Source organism: Dendrobates tinctorius, unplaced genomic scaffold (assembly GCF_039654945.1).
Source record: "Dendrobates tinctorius isolate UK_male_01 unplaced genomic scaffold, ASM3965494v1 ptg000093l, whole genome shotgun sequence".
NCBI lineage: Eukaryota > Metazoa > Chordata > Amphibia > Anura > Dendrobatidae > Dendrobates > Dendrobates tinctorius.
The window spans coordinates 27298658-27317197 of record NW_027361761.1 but is presented as its reverse complement, the minus strand read 5'-3'; the positions used below and the strand labels follow the sequence as shown (position 1 = coordinate 27317197).

The 18540-nt window shown below is 46.3% G+C and overlaps 1 protein-coding gene and 2 pseudogenes across 3 annotated transcripts in view; 2 read left to right on the top strand and 1 right to left on the bottom strand.

Annotated features, from left to right (window-relative positions):
* The window catches only part of LOC141098630 (kinesin-like protein KIF2C), a 64679-nt pseudogene extending 53486 nt beyond the window's left edge, over nt 1-11193 (top strand).
* Nucleotides 1-18540, top strand: part of EVA1A (eva-1 homolog A, regulator of programmed cell death) — a 724576-nt gene that overhangs the window by 277750 nt on the left and 428286 nt on the right. The gene's annotated exons all lie outside the window — the stretch shown is intronic.
* On the bottom strand, nt 7592-9072 carry LOC141098623 (amidophosphoribosyltransferase pseudogene; annotated as a pseudogene).

The following is an 18540-nucleotide window of genomic DNA, read 5'->3' as shown; positions in this document are numbered from 1 at the left end:
TTCTGTGCAGCGCACCCCGTGGATGGGGCCGACTGCTGCGGCGGTCCTCGTCTTCCTCCTCTGATTCCTGGTAAGGCGACGGGTTCTCCAGGCAGGCAGGTGCGGTCGCTGTCGGTGAGCCGCTTGTGGGCTCAGTCGGCTCCCAGAGGCGGTCTGGCGGTAGTGGCGTCCAGAGTCGAGAGCCCCCGTCAGGAGGAAGCGACTCTGCATCCAGGAGCAGCGCTACACCAGGATAGCTGAGGGACCCTTTATCGGGTTTCAGCTGCAGATCTCTCCAGGTAGGAAGGGAAAAGGCTGGGCCCCCCGATCCTGACCATCTGCATGGAACAGACATTCCTCTCATCGTTCCTATCCGCAGTGGGACAGGAAAAACAGAGGGATGGTAGGGGGAGGATCCTTTTGAACTCTCGGTTTCCTGTCCCACTGCGGATGAGAAGGACGTCCTCCAATGTGCTGTCAGGTGGTGACCTGGAAAATAGTCTTTGCATCACCACACTTTGAGAGCTATAATTTTTCTGTATTTTGACCCACAGTCATGTGAGGTCTTTTTGTGGGACGAGTTGATGGTTTTTCTTGGCATCATTTTCGAGCGCGTGACTTTTTTGATCTTTTTATTCTGATTTTTGGGATGCAGAATGAACAAAAAACAGCATTTTATGAATTTCCTTTGGGGAGGTGCGTTTACAACCTTCCGCGTGTGGTAAAATTGATAAGGCGGATTTATTCTTCGGGTCAGTACGATTACAGCGATGCCTCATTTGTGTTTTTTTTTTTTTTTTTTGTTTTGGTGCTTTTTATGCAATGAAAACCATTTTATATAAAAAAAAAAAATAAATTTTGCATCGCTTTATTCTGCAAGCTGAAACTTGTTTTTTTGCTGATGATGCTGTATGGCAGCTCGTTTTTTGCAAGATAATGACGTTTTCAGCAGTACCATGGCTATCTATATCCATCCTTTTTGATCGCGCGTTATTGCAGTTTTTGTCCAGCGGTATGATGAAGCATTGTTTTTTGTTTTCATTTTAAGGGGTTCACTAAAGGGGTTAACTAATGGGACAGTTTTATAGGGCGGGTTGTTACGGATGCGGCAGTACTAAATGTGTACTTTTATTTAATTTTTTCGGAAATAAAAAAAAAATATCTCATATTATTCGCTTTATAAGACGCACCCCCAAATTTGGTGAAAGAGAAAAATGTTTAATGTTAAATGGAAGTGTCTCATAATGCTAGTGTCCGTCTTACAAATCGTATATGTCCCTCATCCTGGTATCTATATAACCCCCATCCTATCCTGGATATGGCCCCCCCAGTCACTACTGTATATGCCCCCCTGCTGGCACTCACATGGCCTCCCTCTCTCTATATGCCTCGCTGCTGGTACGCACATGGCCCCTGTCCCTATATTCCCCCTGCTGGCACACACTGTCCCCCGTCTCCATATGTTCCTCGCTGCTGGTACACAGTCCCCCCCCCCCCCCCTCCATATGTTCCCCCCTGCTGGCTCACATTGTCCCCCGCTCCATATATGCCCCCCTTCTGGCACACATTGCCCCTTCCCATCCCTATATTCCCCACTGCTGGCAAGCACATGCTAAAATAAACAGTTTACTCACCTACTGATCGCTCCTGCTCCCAGTTCCCCTGTGACTTACCTGTCTGTGTTGAGTCTGCTGTCATCCTCCTCCTCCTGCGGGGTGCACGCAGCAGCAGCTAATTCAGGCAGCTCTCTGTAGCTACAGGACCTTCCATGATGTGACCAATAGGAGCTGCTCAGCTGCGGTAATGTGACTCGCAGTGCACACTGGGAGTCATGTGACCGCAGGTCCTATGGTCACATCATGCAAAGTCCTGAAGCGATGAGCTGCCTCTCACCCTGCAGAAGGAGGATGACAGCAGACTCGACACAGGAAAGCCATGGGGGAGCTGAGAGCAGGAGCGATGATCAGTAAGTGTCTATAGTGATGGGGGGAGAGTGCAGGCACATGTAATATGCTCCGCTCCCCTGTCTACCCACTCTGCGCTGTTTCAGCACTGAGGTGATGGACAGTGGGTGCAGTGACTACATGTGCCTAATGAGCGGGAGCACAGGGTCTCCTATATATTCTCAAACTAAACATTTGTGCAGTCTATGAATTTGTTATAAGAAATAGAATTGCCTCCATCAGATCCTCCTTCATAGATGACCTCAAATCTGACCTAATAATTTTAAGGCTAGAGAACAACCTCTCTACAGTAACTTGGGTTGGAGGCAAAGCCGTAACCACATGGGCAGCATCTCTAACAGTTTCCAGGTATAAGGAATTGCCTCATACAGTCAGAAAAATTCAACTGTTCATCAAAACTATTTCTTTGACCATATTTCAGCAAAATGTTTCACTTGCTCTCAATCCACTTGCTATAGGAGACGGAGTGAAATCTTTTTCCTTGTGGCAACGCTTTGCCTGCTCCATGTCATGCAAATACTTGTCAAGGTCAGACGCCTCATCTGATGAGGACGAAGATATGGCAGCTGTAGCACTGTCAGGACCCAAGTCCTCTTGCGCCTGCCAGTCCTCCTGTAGGCCACTCATCCTAACTGCTACCTCAGTCAGAGCTTTTTCCTTTTAATAAGCTGTTGATCATCAAGCAGTATACGATGACTTGGGTCCACATAAACAGCTGCCAGAAAACTTTTATTTTCCAATAGCTGTGTCTGTTTCATTGAAGCAGAAATGCCATCTGCGATTACACCTCCTCTTTGGGGACAGGCAAAATAGCAAGTTCTTTCACTCCCTTATGAAAATGCCAGGAGTTAAATCCCTCGGCTTCCAATTTTATAGAAACTGTAAATGGGTGATTAAGCAATTCCTTCAATTCAGCCACTTGTGTCCATTGACCTTCATTGAGGGTTACCTGAGGGTTCGTCATATCTTTGAGCGATTGCTTAAACTACAACCGTTTCGTAATCATTAAATAAGTGCTGCCCCACCGAATGGCTTGATCGACAATTGCCCCTTTCCCAGCACGTCTTTTCAAGATGGAATCCATTTTAGGGGTTCTGGCAGCAATAACCAATTTCCTCACTTTTCCAATCAAATTTCCAGCATGTCCCTCTTGCAGACCATCTTATTGCCAGCTGCAGAGTGTGCACAACACAACGCATGTGATGAATATGAAAGTGTTTTGAAACCGCTTCAACAAGATCATCTAATTCTAAAGTATAATTTTGCTGTTCTGTTGTAATATCTGTTTGTTCCTCAGTTACATGAACAGCACTGTGTCCGTCAATCTCAAATACTGAATCCTAAATGTTCTTCTAGCTGTTGTTCATTACTCTCATTCATCAGTTTAATTGTACTTATGTTTGAAGCATTGTCCATTAGCATAGCAACAACCTCTTCTTTTTTGCGTTCATAATCTTGCTGAACTTTTTCCACTAAGGGCCCCGTCACACATAGCAATCACGCTAGCGAGATTGCTGCTGAGTCACAAGTTTTGTGACACAACAGTGATCTCACCAGCGAGATCGCTGTGTGTGATAGCGATCAGCTACTGGCCCCCCTGCCGGGATCGCTGTAAGAAAACACTGGACTTTTGTTTGGTCGCTGGTCTCCCGCTGGCCCGCACGCATCACTGCGTGTGACAGGCGGGAGACCAGCGATCAGCTGATAACTAACGTACACATCGGGTATCCAAGGGACGTGCGTCCCTTAGAAACCCGATGTGTACATTAGTTACAGCGTGCTGATGCAGGGAACTGGTAACTAACGTACACATCGGGTGTCTAAGGGACCCCAAATGATAACTACACATGCAAATCAGCACGTCGGGTCTCTGGCTCTACCTGCCCCACTTCACTTCTCATGGGTTTTGTATTGTACTGATTTTCATCTGTAGTTATCATTTAGAGTGGTTATGGAGATTTTCTCTGTCAACTTAGACCCTCTATAGCCCCTAATGGTCTGGCTGATCTGGTCCTTGATGCTCCCTATGCCTGATCTAGGGCTGGGGTACCTCTATGGGTCGCCCTCACACCCAGGGCAGCGGGATACTCTGTACCAGGCCGGTGTCAGGGGGAATGTGTCACGGCAGCGGTGACCTGGTCCATGGCCCTAGGCGCCCAATATCAATGGCGGCGATTTTAATGGTGTTAATTTTTATTGGAATAGTTTGTGACGCCTCCTCTGGTGCTCGGCAAGTTTGATGTTAGGCCGACGCTGCGGGCAGATCCTCTGGGACTGATGGTATGCGCAGCTTAGATGGTAAAGCTCCCCACAGGCGGAGCTTTAGTCCCAGGGCAGTGTAGAAGAAGTAATGGTGGGGAGGCGCAGTTGGTGTAGGTGCAGGTACCCAGATGTAGCAGTGCTGGAATAACTGGAGGACACGAGTATGTGGTTCCAAAGCTTTACTCACTGTTTGCAGTTCACACAACTGCCTGCCTCCGCACTGTTCTTCAGGTCAGGGCCCCAGCCAACCTCCAGGCAGGATAGGATTCTCCCCTCCACACTCCACCAATATGTACGTTACTGAACGACTCCTCCAATGCGCCTTTAGGTGCGAAGAACTCCAGTACTTGGTTACCCTGGAATGCTTCTCTATAGGTGTTCCTAGTCTCTACTTGTATGACAGACAGCTGTAGCCTGCTTCGGGGACTCATCTCTGCATCCTGGCTCACTATCCAGTTTGTTAGAATGTTAGAGTGTTAGCGACTCCTGGAGTGGACCCTCTGGGTCGCGGCACCAACCCTCACAGGGCGAGCTAGCCTAGTGAGGACCACCCCCTATACAGGGAGTGTCAGGAGCAAGCCCCAGGGGATACGATACCACGACTGCTGGCACCAGGTGGCCGGCTCACAGGAGATACGAGACTGTGTGACTGGAGGGAGCAGGATACTAGGGAACACAGAAGAGTACACGGGAGTGCGCTGAATACAGGGTAGTGCTAGACGGGTACACGTGGGCACATAAGGCGTGTAGCAAGTAACAGAACACAGGAATAGAGTGAATGCCAGGAGGCACGGCTGAGCAAGAAACAAGGGACAGGATACAAGAGGATGTGCCAGGAGGCACAACTGAGCATGAAGCAACAAGGGTTCAGAGCAAGTGCTAGGAGCACCACAGAATAGCAGACAGAGCAGAGGACCTGAGAACAGCGCACAGCCAGGCTGGGACACAGCTGACCCAGCCAGGAAGCACAACAATAATCGGGCATCTCCCCTAGGGGGAGGTCGTCTGATATAGCGCATGACTACTACTGGTTCCGGGTCAGGACCTAGCCAGAAAGCACATGACCACTAGTGGTTCCGGGTCAGGTCCTCCAATACCATAGAGAGGACCGAGCCCTATACAGCACTGACAGGAGCGCGCAAGCGCAAACGTGACATGGAGGAGGAGACCCAGGGATGAGAGCTGCGCGTGCGCACCCGACGGGGACCCCTGAGGGACCGCCGTACCGGAGGGAGTGACGTCGGGGCCAAAGCCCCGCCTCCTGGTTAGCACGGCATAACACAGTTGCTGTTGTGTCCCAAGTCTATGATGGGAGTAAGGAGTTAGTGGCTCACTACTCCTCCAGTGTCTGTTGCCAGACATAAAGATCCAAACAACCTCGGGGACCGGGCCCCGGCCTTTGCGCTCTGGACTGGAAGGGTTCTCTTTCTCAACCTGCTTCCCACCATCCTTCTATTCTCCTTCGTTCCGATCTGTTCTATCTCTCTTATGGAATCTGTAGTCTCCAGTCTGTCTTTCTCCTTCTCTTCCTTCCCGTGCCAGCTGGCCCAGTTCACTGGGGCAGCTGCAGCACTCCTTCCTCTATCCCTTCTTCCAGGGATCCCCACTCCTCACCAAGTGGCTGTCCTCTCCTACTCCGCCTGCCCTCTTCTCCAGACTGACTTGAAATCCTACACCTTCCCTCTCTTTTATATCTAACTCCACCCGCCTCCCCAGCACCTCTCGTGTTACGAAGCCAGGGACCACAAAAGGCACCCTATGACCTTTCCAGCATAAAGCATGGATGGGTCCCTGCTGAACTAGCCTGTGTGTAGGGTGCAGGAGTTGGAATGTGGAAGGGAGTTCCCACCCTACCTGGATGGTGGGATACCACACCTTAGGAGAAGGTGCAGTACCTCTGTGGCGACAGAAGCCTCAGGGGCGCCACATCTACGTACATACGAGGTCTATTTAGTATGCATTTCTATCTTTTGCACACCTCATAGTGATCAGCATCTTCTTGGGTTTATAATATTCTTTGTACTGTTGTTGCAGTTATTGGGTTGGAATTGCATCATTTTTTCATTGTATTTGTATATTATTGGTGTTTCTGACTCATATGCTCTATATTACCTATGTGTGGGCTTATCAATTCTCCTATTGAGAATCCTGTTTACATGGACCTGGGGATATAGGCATTATTCTCGGTGAGGGTGTTAGTTGGTAGCAGGTGGGCTGCTCTATTATGAGCATTGGATTGTTTGTGTATGTGTCACATTTGTGACCATTTTTAATGTTTTTAGAATCTTTTTGCTGTTTGCTGTGTTAAATAAAATTTGCATTACTTACGCTATGTCCTATCCAGGGTGATCCCCTGTTCATGGCCTATTTCTTTCTCTCCTTTTTGTCAAACATATTTTTGGAGTCCGAGTCGGTCCATTTTATACAGACTCCACCAAAATGAGCTCCGACTCTACAACCCTGATGCTGATGCCCCATATGTTGGGGGTAAACCACTGTTTGGGCGCATGGCAGAGCTCAGAAGGGAAGGAGTGCCAAATTTTCCTGTTATAGTTTGCAGGTGCCATGACCCACAGGGAGAGCACACGAGGTGCCAAAATGGCGCACATAAGTGCATGCATTGTCGCTGGGGAGTAATTGTTACAGTAAGCGCTGTTCCCTGGCACCAAGTGCTGAACACAGCTCTCATCATTCTCCCCTGCTCTAACGGCGATCGCCAGCAGGGGAGAATGATGAGAGCAGTGTTCAGCGCCAGGGAACATCGCTTGCTGTAACACTTATTCCCTGGCAACCGTACTTGTGGTACTGAGGAGTCACACCATGCCACACGTGCAGTAAGTGTTAAACACACAGACATCTCTGGTACTGGAAATATCAGGATGTTTGAGAGGTGTTACAGTAGGTTTTTCTGTTTGACTACTGTCACACTAATTCTTTTTTTTACATTGCAAAAAAAGGCTTTATTTCCAGTCCTTCAGCAGAATAAGAGCCTGACCACAACGCACTTAATACAAAAAGAAACAAACATCAGATACGTTCAGGGACCACATACCGTACACTAAGAACAAAAGTCCAACAAAAAGGCAAAATATACATGATTTGAAAGGGTCACTGAATATTCGGTCCACCCTCCAGCACTGAGCGGCACAGATTCTTCTGGTAGCAGAAGTTCTGCTAGAAATAAATTAAGCAGTGGGGCCCACACAAGACAAGATTGTGGCCGCAGTAACCAGTACAGTGAGAAGAGTCAATGGTGATCTTTATTACAAAGCAAACATGTCAGTAGTCCCGATGGGTAACAATCCCACTTTTTTTTTTTTTTTTTTTTTTTTTTTTTTTAATCAATGTGAACTTTATGTCCAGCTAGGAGGTGTGCAGACGAGCAGTCACCACTCCAGTTCCACTGGGTAGTCCCCAGTAAGGCATGCCGTACAGTGGCTGTGAGAACTAGGAAAGGTGTTGGTGCCATTTAATCAGTTCTGCTGGTCTCTGAAATGTTTAATGCCTTCACACACTACCGATGTGAGGCCGTCCACCGACGGGTAAACACTGTTCACACCAATATACCCTGCCAGGTCACTGAACTCAGCTCGGTTGGCAATCAGTTCTTCTTATGTAGGAATATGTATTCCGATATAACAGGGATGTCTTATTGGTGGAGATGACACTGATGTGGATTTCCTTAGCACCAGAATCCTTCAGTTTAATAATTGGAGAAATGGTGTTTCCTCGCACAATGGAGTCCTCAATCAGCACTATTCTTTTGCCAACAAAGTTTGTCAGTTAGGACTCCAAACTCTTTGGCCACTCCAAGCTGCCGTAGCCTCATATTGGGCTGAATAAAGGTTCGACTGACGTAACGATTTTGGCAGAGCACCTCCATGTACTGAATACTGCACTTCTCTGCATAGCCCAGAGCTGCAGGGGTTGCAGATTCTGGCACGGTGCTGACCAGATCCGCCTCTACCAGGGCCTCAGTAGCCAACTGTTGGCCACATCGCCTTCTGACCGAATACACAATTTGTCCTTCAAATATGGAGTCAGGCCGTGCAAAGTAAACATACTCAAAGATATCGAGAGAGGCCCATCTGCCTTCTGTATCTGGGTACTATATCCAAAGTCTGTACTCCGGCATAAGAGATTTTCACTATTTCCCCCAGGTAGGACTTCACGGTAATATTCCACACCAATGGAGAGAAAGCTGCAGGATTCAAAAGACACCACCCATCCCTCCGTCTCTGATCAGTTCTTATTTCTTCACTGGTCACAGGGATGAGCTGCCCAATGCAGAGAGAACGATTGCCGTATGGATCACGTACAGCAAAGATATCCCCATTGTGCATTATGAGCAGTGAGTAAGAGGTTGGAGTCTCATTCATCAAGTTTCTTATTCGAGCCACCCAATCCGTGGAGTGGTCTTCCATATGTGGCGTGAAGGCTAAGAGCTGTGTGATCATTTCACTGTTGGAGCTGGTGGACAGACCAATGCCGTGCCACATCAGCTTTCTCTTGAGCCGGCGGGCATTTACTAGCTACCTGTTATGAGCTACCGTGATCCTTCCACGAAGCGTCTCAACCACAAATGGCTGGCAGTTTTTTTCTAGCGCAGAATTTACAGATTTAGAATATCTTGTGTGGCCAATCCCCAAATTACTCATGTTCAGCTTCTTCAGACTCTCCTCACTGAACACATGGTTGACCCAGACCCATTCCCTTGTGTACTCTTTATGTTGGTACCACGGCTCCATCGCTCGTCACAACGCCAGCACTTTTTTGTCCCCTGTGCTGTAAGCCCACCAGCCCTAGCATGATGACATGCGGCACGGCCAGTCCCCCGAGGCAAGGCAGCAAAAACAGACCGCACTCCTCTCCGATCCCCAGCTACATGGTGTGCACACGTGGAGTCCCCGCAGCAGCAAACACTTCCTGGGCGGAGGGCGGCGGACTGCACCGTGTGTCCGAGGGATGCGGAACGAAGGTTGAAAACTGCGGCCGCGTCGGGAGCGCTCCACTAAAACTTTATTGCAAAAAATAGTTTTTAAATCACCACATTTTGAGCTATTTTTCCATATCTTGGCCCAGTTTCATGTGAAGTGCTTTTTATGGTTGTCACTCAAGGGGTTAACTAGTGGGACAGTCTTCTAGGTCGTCTCCATTACGGACGCAGCTATACCAAATATGAATATCCATTTATAACAGACTGTGGTGAAATAATAAGCAGATTGCCTAGACTAATGAGAATAGGGTATAGGAGTAACCCCGGCACACTAATAACATGAAAGTAAAGTCTTCTCAACGACAGTCTTTAATTGTTGTGATTTTATTGATTGTGAAAAAAAGGGTGATGTTACAATCCAAAAAAGGGTGGTGTTACAATCCAACGTTTCAGCTCTACATCTCGAGCTTTCATCAGGGATATGACTAGATCCTTGGTTTTGAGGTGTGTGAATAAGTGGTATAGGTTTGCCTTTGTAATCCAGCTGCTGGAACGGTACCTATAGTAACCACGATGTGTAGGGTCAGCACGTGACTCCCGTCCTTGTGTCCTAAATCTAGTCAGGTGTGGAGGAGGCCTCCTCCACACCCTTTTTTGGATTGTAACACCACCCTTTTTTTTCACAATCAATAAAATCACAACAATTAAAGACTGTCGTTGAGAAGACTTTACTTTCATGTTATTAGTGTGCCGGGGTTACTCCTATACTTTAGTCTTGTTTTTTCACCGAGCACCTAAGTTGGGGTTTGAGCCTGTCATATCTACTTTATATATAATGAGAATAGGGACTCATGAAACAGGTGAGGACTTCAATCAGACGGGAGAGGGGCGGTTCCTTTTTCCCTGGAAAGGAATTGTGAAACTTGGGCTTCTTTATTTGACTTTTAAACAGACATATAGATGCAACTCCATGATTACTGTTATGATTATGTTACGATTGCAACCCACCAACCTACTGTCTCCTTCCCCACTATCCTGTAGCACGTAAGCCCAAAAGGGCAGGGTCCTCTCTCCTCTCTGTATCAGTCTGTCATTGTTAGTTTGTTTATTGTAAGTGATATCTGTAATCTGTTTGTAACCCCTTCTCATGTACAGCACCATGGAACCAATGGCGCTATATAAATAAATAATGGGTAACCGAGGAGGATGGCAGGTGAATAGGCTAGGTAACCAAATAACCAGAGAGGTTGGTAGCTTAGCAGATTGCAGACCCCTAAACTGACAACACAACTAGAATTAGCCGTGGGACGTACCTACGATGCCCTAGACGCCTCGGCATACCCAAAGAATTAACTAAGCCTAAAGAGAAAGGGGAAAGCTAAACTGCCCTGGCGTAGAACCCCAAAGGAGTACATAGCCCCCGAACATATATTGCCGGTGAGACAAGATGAGGCACAAAACACAGGCAGAAAATATAGTAGGCAAATGATGGGGCCTAAACTGTCTAGATAGAACAGGACAGGAAAGTATACTGTCTGTAATCACGCAAAATCCTTCAGCACAGACAATGCTGATAATCAGCAGATGGAAACTGCGAACAGTCGACTCTCAGTCCAGACTACAGGAATCAAAGTGCTTGAACAAACTGTCAGAAGATGAGGAACTTTCATCCCACATGAACAGTTTCAAAGCAACGATGAGCTATATCAAGGATTTGGAGAAGAACATGGTGGAGGTGCTTAGGCACATGGTGCAGAGATGGTCTAAAGTGTTTGAGATGACTCTGCAGCTGGATTATGACATGGTATCTTTCTTGTCACTATTAGAATATCTCCTTCCAGAAGTCACCAAGCTCTATGTGGCACTCAGTGAGAATGTGTAGTCGCTGTGCATGGCAATGCAGAGGAACAGCTCAGCCATCTGCAAGAAGAGAAAAGCCACTAAAGTGCTGATGCCTGGCGCCCTGTATTGTCGTCTTAGTAATGGTGTGATACGAATCACAAGAAATTGAATTGCACTCACCGGGTAAAATATGCAAAGCTTTATTAGGAAATCTTCAATGGGAGCTAAAAAACAAGAGCGACAAGTATCGTTTTGCACGAGGTGCGCTTCCACATGTCACATGGTAAGACGGAAGTGACAGAGAAATACCTGCTAGCAGGGAAACTCCTCCCAACAGATTCTCCCACAAGATACACGTCCAACAAGCAAAGATGTACAAATAACAATATTAAAAACCATATACAATTGAATACTGCAAATTACTTTGAGCAGGATACCTGATTTAGAGAAAATTGGACATATGGATCCTTTCATTTAAAACGGTGGATTCAAGTGCACGAGTGTGCATGATCCACCTTGCTTCTCTCATTAAAAAGTTATTATGCAGATCACCTCCCTGGGTTGGCAACACATCTTTGTGCCAGCAAAATACAAATCTTTGGGGTTTCCCCACCCCCCCATGTCTCCCTGATATGGTTAATTTAGGAACACCTTTCCCTGGAGCAACGGAATTGTAATGCTCCCTAAATCAGAGGACGTATTGTCTTCCCTATGTAGAAACACCTGCAGGGACAGAAAATGGCGTAGACTTGCAAGAAATGAAATCAGAAACGCGATGCATTACCGCACCAATGTGCATACAGTGGTCAATGATATGGCATGTACAAAAAGAACTGTCCACATCTGTAATTGCCCTTGGGAACAGTAGAACAAAGCCAGTTATTCTGTTCTTTATCAGTACGATTTATGGTCAATGTGTCTTTCAAGCTAGTACTTCTGCACGCAAATAAGGGTCCCCTCTTTGCCACCTCTATCAAATCATTGTCATGTCCCAGGATATGCCAATTTTTATGGCTTGTAGATCTAACATTATCCATGGGCCCATAATTAAAGGTAAAGACAAATCATTTTTTTTCCCCTATTCCTCTTAATAGTAGTGGAATTTTGATCCTAGCTTGTTTCTTCAAGTCACATATTGGGATAACCCCTTTCTCTGAATCTCCTGCATAAATCCAAAGATTGTTTATCATAACCAGTAGTAGTAGTAATCCGTTTCAACCTGAGAAACTGACTATATGGAAGCAAGTGTTTCATATAGGGGGAATAACTGTCGTAGTGTAATATAGCATTTGTGGAAGATGTTTCCGAAAAACAGTGATACACAAAGACCCATCCTTAATTTCCCCAAAAATTGTATTGATGCACCCCTAAGTTTAGCTGTAAAAGACAAATTCATATCATTTGAACTATTGAGGTACAAAAAAAAATTATCTAAAGATTCTTGAGGACCATCCCACACCATAAATATATAATCTGCATTGTCACGATCAGGGGGTGTGACCTTTTGGTGCACATGGCTGTCACAGGCACTGGGGTCTTATCTTAGTTATACCATTGCTGGCACCATGTGATAAAAACAGCAAGCTATTCTTGCCTTGAGGGGGGCTTATTTTGCTCATCCTACCGCTGCCTCAATAGGTTACAAGCTGCTGGGATTTTTTATATCCCACTTTTCAGCTCCTTTAGAACTTGCAGCTCTCTGGCGCCCCCTTACCCTCAGGTCAGTCAGGGAACTACACCTAGGATAATTTGTCGCCGTATGGGCTACTTGTTGTGCACTGGCTATTAGGCAGCTGCAGTGAGCGAATTATAACTAGTCCTGGCCATAGCGAGACAAATTGGCTTATAAAACCCCTTTCTGTCACTGCCAGCTAGCCCGCCTGCCCAGAGCACACTTCGCTGCCACCAGCTTACGATTTCTCATCAAAATTTAAAATTAATAGAGGGGTTAGGAGCCAACCTAAATCAGTAGCGTAATTTGCTTATAGGCACGTGAATTGGTCCCAGAGTAAGGAGGCAGACCTAATTTTTATAGTATATTCCCAAAAGATGGGCAGTGTTTACAGAAGGTAAAAAGATTTTACGATTTGAGACAATAACATTATGTACAATGCAACTACAAATAAAAGGGATTAAACTTTCATATTGCTTAGTTGCTTAGGTCATTTCAGGCAGAACCATATGGGGAGGAGGAGCCAAATGTCACCATTCATTTGAGATCTTATTGCCATGGCATCCCAGGCTAGAATGAGGGAGGGGTAGGGGAAAATACCTTGTACCTTTTGGGCTAGTGACATCACTAAAGGGGCTGGCTAGTGACAGTCCTCCCCTTTCTCAAAGTACAGATTTGGGTTCTGAAAACTTATAACCATCATATCGGGGCTTGAGAACCTAGCAGAATATCAGCAGAACCATCATTCATCTTCTAATGAAATTAGCTTTGTAATGACATCAAACACTAGCTGTCTATTCCGCTCTTTTCAGGAGAACTCAATTTCTCTGGTTCTGTTGGTGCTAGAATTTAGCAAGAACCACCGTAGTGAAGCCCGATCGACGCACGTCCCAATGTGTCATTTTCATAGTTCTATTATCTGGCAGCGTTCTATGACCAAGTGATTAGATTCTCATTGTTTGAGTAGCTTCACATGGTGGAAAAGACAAAATATATTCTTTCTGCTAATTAAGACATGCCCAAGGAAGGAGGGGGGGACAGGAAAGAGTGGATCACACACTGGAGTCTCATGTTAGTCAGGCAGCGGGAGAATACAAAGCTGCAATGTGACAGGCACACAGGGACAAGAACAGGGCGGGTCAGTTATCTCTGGGCAGCTATGCATCCTTCTAGAAAGTGTAGAAAATGGAAGGTTCTGGAATGTTTTGGAGAAATCATACGTGATACTTCACAATATTGTTACATGCATATCTAATAATTTGATATGTTTCAAATATACATTGGTGTGAGAATAGACATATCTATTCTCAAATAATGCTAGGAAAAGATTGGCAAAAGTATATGCCACTGGAGTCCCCATATCAGTCCCAACCTGCTGCAAATACCACGTGTCCTGGAATCTGAACGCATTATGTCTCAGGATAAAATGTGTCCCCTCGCACAAAGTAAACAAAAGTGGCTTCTTTCTCTGTCATATCCAAAATTTCCCTTACGGCATTTACCCCCCAAATCTTGAGGGAGTTTTGTGTACAAATTTTCCACATGTATGGAAATGAAGGAGAAACCCGGCTGCCACAAATCATTAACATCCCAAAAATTATTGGTATCTTATGTACGAGGGGACATCTGAGAAGAGGGAGTAAGAGCCAATCCATGTATTGGGGCTCTGCAAGAGACCCCACCCCAGATGCAATGGACCAGCCAGGAGGACAAGACATGGATTTGTACACCTTGGGAATGCAATACCAATGCAGTTTTCTGGGGAACTCTGTCAGCAGTCTCTCCACCATCTTTTTAGAAATTATACCTAGCTCAACATTTTTCCTTTTAAAAAGGAGCAAAGATCGATCTTAAACTTGTTTGTAGCATCACTATTAGGTTTCATATATCTCCGGACATCAGAACGTTGTCTATTGGCCTCATTTAAATATGATTTTGGCAGCAATACCGTATTGCCGTCCTTGTCTGCGGCTCTCACCACGACATGTGACCAACTCGCAATATCAGACAACTATTGTTTTTCCTCAATAGTCAAATTAGCAGGGGCTTTTTTTTATAAATAAAAGCTTCCATTTCTTTCATTACCTGAACTTCAAAGAGATCTATTACAGTCCCTGGTGAAATAAAGGGCATGTATGAAGATTTCACGCCCCCCATAAATAGTGTAATAGATTCAGATGCATTGGTAACTACATCACAAGTGGTGCTTTGTCTCACACAAACTATTCAACAAAAGAGAACCTCTAATATCAGCAAAAGCACTGGAGTTCCTGAGGAAACCCAATGTACTTATTAATGGTGTGTCCTATTGTAATGTTTCCAATCGGTGCACTGACCCTGCTGACTGCAGATCCCTCCCCCACCCACAATGCTCTGACTGCTGGGTGGAATGATGCTGGGTAAGTTGCTTCCGGTTGAGCTTGTTGTGGTTTTTTTTTTTTTTTTTTTTTTTTCTCCTCCTTTTGATCATTTGTCTCTGCCTATGCATTGTGCTGCACCCCTTGCTTACATTCTAATTTATATAGTTTTTTTGCCCCTTGGTGGTGCTCCCTACCCCTTCAGTTTAAGTTGTCTATCTGAATAAACATTTGAATATTAAAAAAAAAAAAATGCCAAAGGCGCATTCCACCAGACGTCGTGCCCGCATTAGCCTGTGCTTAAATATCCTACGACATCTGTCAAGACTCCGAGCATAAGGCCTCATGACATGAGATGAAAATCCTTGGGGGTGGCAAACACATTTGAATGTTCTTCAGCCGCCGACCCATAAAGGAAGAATTGAAGATTCGAGAATCTCCAGTTCTTCCATAGGCCCTAATATCTAAAATTATAAAATTGTATTTGCAGTCAATGCCAACACTACTGGAAAAAAAACCTTATTGTAGTATTGGGACCCTGAGTTCTGTGTTGAATTGACCCGGATGTGCTTCCCATCTAAAGCACACAGACAGTTTTGAAACTGACAACTCGAGTACATCCCATTTGAGATGCGTTTGGGGGTTGGCTCCGGCATAACTTTCTCCATAAGGTGATCCCATAGTTTTGATCAGGAATTATCCCAAACAATATTCAAAGATTACATAAAACAATATGGTAGTTCGCTATGTTCCTAACATACATTAATGTTTTACATATGTCAAATTATAACTTAAAATTGCCTCAAGGTTAGCAGAAGCTGTTCTTCTGCTGAAATGCATGTGTGGCGCCCCCAGGAGTATGGTCGCCACAGTGGCATTACCTTCCTCCTAGGGAGTGTGATCTCATGCTTGGAAGCAATAAAGGGTCTCTCTATCATTTAAATCACAACACCCAGCACAGTTCCCACTCCAGGCCAGCAGAGGGAGCTCTGAACCAAAATTGGGGAAGAGTTACTCTCTGGGGGCCAGGAAGGAGCAATTACAGCAACGTGTGAGCCAGAAGAGGAAGGCTACAGCTGTCTGCCACACGAGGGAGTTCTAAATGAGAACAAGCAAGTGGAACTTCAGTGTAACACAGTACTGCAAGTACCTCAGATAAGCACTAGAAAGGAGACTACACAACCCATCTGATAAAGAGATTCCTAAGTTGCTTCCAGGCCAGCCAGCCTCTGCTCCATCTGTAATCTGGAATTCTGGACTGCATTTACCAAGCAAAGTAAAGGTAAAGGAAACTGCACCCTATTGTTTCCTTGCCTTCTTCCTGCAAACTCTCCAGCACTGCTACATCTGTGCCGGACACTACACCCTCTTCCTCAACACCTATCCTCTTTATCCTCACTGCCCTGGGATTCCTTCCTTACCTGTGGAGAGCCACAACATCATAGCTGCAGCACAACATATGTCCCAGGGGATCTGTCTGCAGCGTCGGCTTAACATCTTCATTGCCGAACACCACAGGTGGCGTCACGAATCAATTACTCATAAACTTTATTCCATCACATACATGGGCGCCCAGGGCCACGGACCAGGTCACCGCTGCTATGACATTCCCCTTTGAGAGACCGGTCCAGTACCGAGTACCCCACTGCCCTGGGAGGGCGACCCACATGTGCGAAAACGGGGAGTTTGAAATGTCATGGCTGAATGAAGCTTAGCCAGTAGAATGTCAAATGTCTCAAGTGACAATCCTCATGTTGGTAAAAAATTTGTCAATGCATGCATAGCTATCCGTACAGCGGGTCAAAATGCCCTGTTTTAGGATGCTGGGTGGGGAGTGGATGCACCCAAAATCTATACCGCCTCCTTGACTGCATAGGCCTGTTTGGCATAGGTGGTGCATTCTCCCCCTCCAATAAAAACAAAAACACGCCAGGGAAGGGTTGAACAGTTAATTAAATTAAACCACCCGGGGGGGAAACTACGTTCCGCAACTGACTCAGTAACCGCAGGCCCCGTCTGTCATAGACATGCGCGCCGGCCAATGAAGGTTACGAACCTTTGCCCCTCCCGGCATTACACAGGATGCTCCGTGTTGGTATGACCTACACAGGACTCTGACCCCCACCCATCAGCCTTAGGGCCTGTTCAACCCCATGATGCAAGCCAGACAAAAATTTATCAAGCCCAATGTCTGTAAGATGGACTCCATCCGGCCGCGAGTGCTGAGCAGCCTCCTTCCAATTGGTAATGTCGTACCACAACGCCGAAACCTCCTTTCACGTTCTTGGCCATCTTCGCATTGGACCTTTCTCCTCGATCTTTCAACGGCCTTGGGTTTCTTCGCTCCTTTACCGCTTGTGGAACTATCTCCGACCATACCAACGCTATGTGTGGGAGAAGATATGTGAATAGCTCTATGTCCATGGCCATTACCGTGCAAAGCTCGGCACTTTTTCTTGTGCACAGGTCATTACCACCAGCATGCAATACCAATATCACCGGCCCTTTTGCCTTTATAGCAATGCTTGGCGCCTCTGGAAAATTTGCTGCCATTTTAGACCTCTGACTTCTCCCCAATTAACCTTTAGCTCAGGCTTAAACCACCTGACCGCAGCTAGGCCCTTTTCCTCGCCCAGAAGGCGTTAGTGTCCTATTATCCACACCGTGGGCTTACAAACTCCGATTAACGATAAGATGTGTTAATAGAGCAAATCGGGTCTTGTATACCTGGCAAAGCATGAGGATTTCCAGCGACCCATCCTCTGCACTTCTGCTTCCGGTACTCCTGCTCTGGTTGTGGATCGCCCGCCAGGGCAGTGGGGTTCTCTGGACCGGGCCGGTATCTCAGACGGAAGTGTCACAGTAGCGGTGACCCGGTCCGTGGCCCTGGGCGTCCATGTGAAAGGGGTGAAATGTGGCTGATTTAAAGCTTAAAAGTGGATGATACGTGACGCCACATGTGGTGCTCGGCAATGAAGGGGTTAAGCCAACACTGCAGGCAGATCCTCTGGGACAGATGGTATAAGGCAGCAAGATGTAATAGCTCCCCACAGGTAGAGCTGTAGTCCCAGGGCAGTAGTAATAGGTGTTGAGGAAGAGGGTGCAGTGCACAGAGATGTAGCAGTGTTGAAGGGGTTGCAGGAAGAAGGCAATGACACAACAGGGTGCAGTTTGATACCTTTGCTTTGCAAGTGCAGTCCAGGATCCAAATTACAGATGGAACAGGAGTTGGCCAGCCTGGAAGCAACTTGGGAATCTCTCTATGCAGATGGGTTGTGTAGTCTCCTTTCTAGCACTTATCTGAGGTAAATGCAGTACTGAGTTACACTGAAGTTCCCCTTGCTTGCTCTTTTAGAACCCCCTCATATGGCAGACAGCTGTAGCCTCCTTCTGGCTCACATGTTGCTGTTGTGCCTCCGAGTCTTATGTGGGCAGAGAATTTACGGCTTTCTATTCCTCTGGTTTCTGCTGCAGGAACATCAGTAGTCATACAACCTCGGAGACCGGACTCCGGACCATGCGCTACGC